Below are 6,000 nucleotides of genomic sequence, written 5' to 3'. Positions count from 1 at the left end.
CAGTACAGATTCTATTTGCCATATATATTTCAACTGTGCTGTTTCACAAAAGTTCTGAACCGATTCTCGTAGTTTCTAAAGATTATAAATGAAAGAAAGATTTTTGCTAAGAGTAATATATTATTGATTAGGACTTTTCAAAAATCACCCAGCACTGCTATTTGCAGAGTTAGCTTCAGGTAAATGTTGCAATTCTTCCACCATTCCTGAAACTGCAACCGAAAACAAGCTACAGAAGGACAGTAGCAGAACAAAATGATCTAATGATTCGGTCTCGTCGCAGAAAAATCTACAGAGCTGGGATGGTTGTATCCCCCATATATATTAACATTCTATTGGTTACAATCATTTTAGATAATCATTTAAATTACGTTTTGATTCCGGCATCATATTGCGTATCAGTTCATAAACCATATGCCGTGGAATCGGTACATCGAAAATCTCTCCCCAACGATCTATATTGCACAGTTTTTTGTTGTTGTTTCCTTACCATTTTTGTTTCCTTAAATGAAACTTGTATACTTTTTTACTTATCACAATTTTCTTTAACCAATTGGTCTTTAACGCCGACAGACAAGTTCCTTACTTTCTCCCCCTTCCATAATGCTGCTGTTAGTTGGTTGTAATTTTGAGTACAGCAGATATTTCCATATATTGTTGTCAGCTCCATGTGTGACAACTCCACCAGTCTTATTGATGATGTCATTTACAAAGATTCAACAACAAAAAATTTGTAAAACAAATATTACAACAAGTATTATGATTACTTTTCTGGTGGATTAAACTGAAATTGCAACCGAATTTCTAAGGCTTGTTTTAAAAATAGCGGTATTTTGGAGATCATTTCATTTTTCAAATAACTGAAGGTGAGATGTTGTATTATGAAAAGGTTAAAAGGCCATTCTTGAACATGGAGTGAGACATTCTTACTAATCTGCTGGAGAACCAGCTCGGATTTAAGAATACCTTTGGTATGACTGAATCCTTTAGTGAGAGGCTCAATGTTTTAATATTGAATCATTTCTGTACTCTGAATTCATATTCATTATATAAATAGGCCCGATTAAATTTTGTCTGGCTTGCCATTCTAAATAAAAATGTAATATTTTATTTGTAATGGGAGAAACTCCCCAAATACATTCGGAAAGTATTCAGACCCCTTGACTTTTTCCACATTTTGTTACGTTTTATTTATTTTTGATCCAATACATAATACAGTACTCTTATCACAATTTGGTTCCAAAAAGAACAATCCAGACAGGTTACAACAATGCATTATATATATTATTTTGTCATAATGATGATAAATCATTTTCTCGTCACCAGCTGTCCATCCGTGGGATTAAAACAAACATCCAACTGTCACTAGTTCCATTTCTATGCGATGTATTTTCTATCCAATCAGGAATGCTGGACTAAAGAAACACACACTGCATATTTTGTCAAACTAAACGTTTTTTTTGCCGCTTTAAACATTGTCTAGGTTCTCACAAGTATTCACCTTCCGTTGGCATTTTTCCTATTAAATTACATTACAACCTGTAATTTAAATGGATTTCTATTTGGATTTCATGTAATGGACATACACAAAATAATAAAAATTGATGAACTGAATGAAAAAAAAATTAAATGTAAAAAGGAAAAGTGGTGCCAAATACCTTCAGAAGTCACATAATTTGTTAAATAACGTCCACCTGTGCAAACTACGTGTCACATGATCTGTCACATGATCTCAGTTTATATACACCTGTGCCGAAAGGCCACAGTGTCTGCAACACCACTAAGCAAGGGGCACCACCAAGCAAGCAGCACCATGAAGCCCAAGGAGCTCTCCAAACAGGTCAGGGACAAAGTTGCGGAGAAGTACAGATCAAGGTTGGGTTATAAAAAAATATTTGAAGCTTTGAACATCCCACGGAGCACCATTAAATCCATCATAAAAAAATAGTAAGAATATGGCATTACATTTTACATTTAAGTCATTTAGCAGACGCTCTTATCCAGAGCGACTTACAAATTGGAAAGTTCATACATATTCATCCTGGTCCCCCCGTGGGAATTGAACCCACAACCCTGGCGTTGCAAGCGCCATGCTCTACCAACTGAGCCACACGGCATCACAACAAACCTGCCAAGAGAGGGCCGCCCACCAAAACTCACAGACCAGGCAAGGAGGACATTAACCAGAGAGGCAATAAAGAGACCAAAGATAACCCTAAAGGAGCTGCAAAGCTTCACAGCGGAGATTGGAGTCTCTGTCCATAGGACCACTTTAAGCTGTACACTCCAGAGCTGGGCTTTACAGAAGAGTGGCCAGAAAAAAGCCATTGCTTAAAGAAAAAAATAAGCAAACACATTTGGTGTTCACCAAAAGGCATGTGGGAGACTCCCCAAACATGGAAGAAGGTACTCTTTTTTAGATGAGACTAAAATTGAGCTTTTTGGCCATCAAGGAAAGTGCTATGTCTGGCACAAACCCAACACCTCTCATCACCCTGAGAACACCATCCCCACATTGAAGCCTGGTGGTGTCAGCATCATGTGGGGATGTTTTCCATCGGCAGGGACTGGGAAACTGGTCAGAATTGAAGAAATGATGCATGTCGCTAAATACAGGGAAATACTTGAGGGAAACCTGTTTCAGTTGTCAAGAGATTTGAGACTGGGACGGAGGGTCATCTTCCAGCAGGAAAATTACCCTAAGCATACTGCTAAAACAACAGTCTAGTGGTTTAAGGGGAAACATTTAAATGTCTCTGAATGGCCTAGTCAAAGTCCAGACCTCAATCCAATTGAGAATCTGTGGTATGACTTAAAGATTGCTGTACACCAACGGAACCCATCCAACTTGAAGGAGCTGGAGCAGTTTTGCCTTGAAGAATGGGCAAAAATCCCAGTGGCTAGATGTGCCAAGCTTATAGAGACATACCAAAAGATACTTACAGCTGTAATTGCTGAAAAAGGTGGCTCTACTAAGTATTGACTTTGGGGGGGGTGAATAGTTATGCTGTTTTTTTTGTCTTATTTCTTGTTTGTTTCACAATAAAAAAATATGTTGCATCTTCACAGTGGTAGGCATGTTGTGTACATCAAATTATACAAACCCCCCAAAAATCCATTTTAATTCCAGGTTGTAAGGCAACAAAATAGGAAAAATACTTTTGCAAGCCACTGTACATGTACATATTACCTCAATTACCTCAACTAACCGGTGCCCCCGCACATTGACTCTGTGCTGGTACCCCCTGTATATGTTCCTGTTATTTTCTTGTTGCTCTTTAACTATTTGGTATTTCATGTTTCCTTCAGTTTATTTAGTAAATACTTTAACACTTATTTTTTCTTGAAACTGCATTGTTGGTTAAGGGCTTGTCAGTAAGCATTTGTCAGTAAGGTATTCAGCGCATGTGACAAATAACATTTTATTTGTTTTGCTAGTACAGTATTCTTTCTCTTTGCTCTTGTTTTCCTTAATAGGATGTCGGTGGGCGGAGCCGGGAGGGTCGTCAGTGGTAGGGGTAGGGGGCAGCATTCTGAATTTTGGATGACATGCATGCCCAAATTAAACTGCCTGCTTCTCGGGCCCAGAAGATATGATATGCATATAACTGGTAGATGTGGATAGAAAACACTCTAAAGTTTCCAAAACTGTTCAAATAGTGTCTGTGAGTATAACAGAACTGATTTGGAAGGCAAAAACCTGAGAAAAATCCATTCAGGATTTTTTGTTTTTTTTGTTGTAGTTTTCTATTCAATGCCATTACAGTATCCATTGACTTAGGACTCAAATTGCAGTTTCTATGCCTTCCAATAGATGTCAACAGTCTTTAGAAATTGTTTCAGGCTTGTATTCTGAAAAATGAGGAAGTAAGAGCAGTCTGAATGAGTGGACCCTAAAGTGTCACAGAGCTTTTTCATGCGCGAGACCGAGAAAGTGCCTTTCTTGTTTACCTTTTAAATTGACTAAGTTATTGTCCGGTTGAAATATTATCCATTATTTAGGCTAAAAACAACCTGAGGGTTGAATATAAACATCATTTGACATGTTTCTATGAACTTTACAGTGAGGAAGGCATTTTTTTTTAAATAACCAGGCATCCTCTACTGACAGGATGAGATCAATATCCAGGATACCCCGGCCAGGTCGATTAGAAAGGCCTGCTCGCTGAAGTGTTTCAGGGAGCGTTTGACAGTGATGAGTGGAGGTCGTTTGACCGCTGACCCATTACGGATGAAGGCAATGAGGCAGTGATCGCTGAGATCTTGGTTGAAAACAGCAGAGGTGTATTTAGAGGGCAAGTTGGTTAGGATGATATCTATGAGGGTGCCCGTGTTCATGAGTGTTCAGCTTCATGAGGTAGTCACCTGGAATGCATTTCAATTAACAGGTGTGCCTTGATAAAAGTTAATTTGTGGAATTTCTTTCCTTCTTAATGCGTTTGACCCAATCAGTTGTGTTGTGACAAGGTAGGGTTGTTACACAGAAGATAGCCCTATTTGGTAAAATACCAAGTCCATATTATGGTAAGAATAGGTCAAATAAGTAAAGAGAAACGACAGTCCATTATTACTTTAAGACATGAAGTCAGTCATGTATAGCTCCACATTGATCTGGTACTGGTACTCCCTGTATATAGCTCCACATTGATCTGGTACTGGTACTCCCTGTATATAGCTCCACATTGATCTGGTACTGGTACTCCCAGTATATAGCTCCACATTGATCTGGTACTCCCTGTATATAGCTCCACATTGATCTGGTACTGGTACTTCCTGTATATATTTCCACATTGATTTGGTACTTCCTGTATATAGCTCCACATTGATCTGGTACTCCCTGTATATAGCTCCACATTGATCTGGTACTCCCTGTATATAGCTCCACATTGATCTGGTACTGGTACTCCCTGTATATAGCTCCACATTGATCTGGTACTGGTACTCCCTGTATATAGCTCCACATTGATCTGGTACTTCCTGTATATAGCTCCACATTGATCTGGTACTCCCTGTATAAAGCTCCACATTGATCTGGTACTCCCTGTATATAGCTCCACATTGATCTGGTACTCCCTGTATATAGCTCCACATTGATCTGGTACTGGTACTTCCTGTATATAGCTCCACATTGATCTGGTACTGGTACTTCCTGTATATAGCTCCACATTGATCTGGTACTGGTACTTCCTGTATATAGCTCCACATTGATCTGGTACTGGTACTCCCTGTATATAGCTCCACATTGATCTGGTACTGGTACTCCCTGTATATAGCTCCACATTGATCTGGTACTGGTACTCCCTGTATATAGCTCCACATTGATCTGGTACTCCCTGTATATAGCTCCACATTGATCTGGTACTCCCTGTATATAGCTCCACATTGATCTGGTACTCCCTGTATATAGCTCCACATTGATCTGGTACTGGTACTTCCTGTATATAGCTTTACATTGATCTGGTACTGGTACTTCCTGTATATAGCTCCACATTGATCTGGTACTGGTACTTCCTGTATATAGCTCCACATTGATCTGGTACTGGTACTCCCTGTATATAGCTCCACATTGATCTGGTACTGGTACTTCCTGTATATAGCTTTACATTGATCTGGTACTGGTACTTCCTGTATATAGCTTTACATTGATCTGGTACTGGTACTTCCTGTATATAGCTTTACATTGATCTGGTACTGGTACTTCCTGTATATAGCTTTACATTGATCTGGTACTGGTACTTCCTGTATATAGCTCCACATTGATCTGGTACTCCCTGTATATAGCTCCACATTGATCTGGTACTCCCTGTATATAGCTCCACATTGATCTGGTACTGGTACTTCCTGTATATAGCTCCACATTGATCTGGTACTGGTACTTCCTGTATATAGCTCCACATTGATCTGGTACTGGTACTCCCTGTATATAGCTCCACATTGATCTGGTACTGGTACTTCCTGTATATAGCTTTACATTGATCTGGTACTGGTACTTCCTGTATA

The 6,000-nt window shown here is 39.1% G+C and overlaps 1 protein-coding gene across 2 annotated transcripts in view; it reads right to left on the bottom strand.

Annotated features, from left to right (window-relative positions):
- Positions 1-6,000, bottom strand: part of LOC139544891 (protein mono-ADP-ribosyltransferase PARP8-like) — a 113,010-nt gene that overhangs the window by 81,762 nt on the left and 25,248 nt on the right. The window lies entirely within an intron of this gene.

Source organism: Salvelinus alpinus, chromosome 19 (assembly GCF_045679555.1).
Source record: "Salvelinus alpinus chromosome 19, SLU_Salpinus.1, whole genome shotgun sequence".
Lineage (NCBI taxonomy): Eukaryota > Metazoa > Chordata > Actinopteri > Salmoniformes > Salmonidae > Salvelinus > Salvelinus alpinus.
This window is presented reverse-complemented; position numbering and strand designations above follow the sequence as displayed.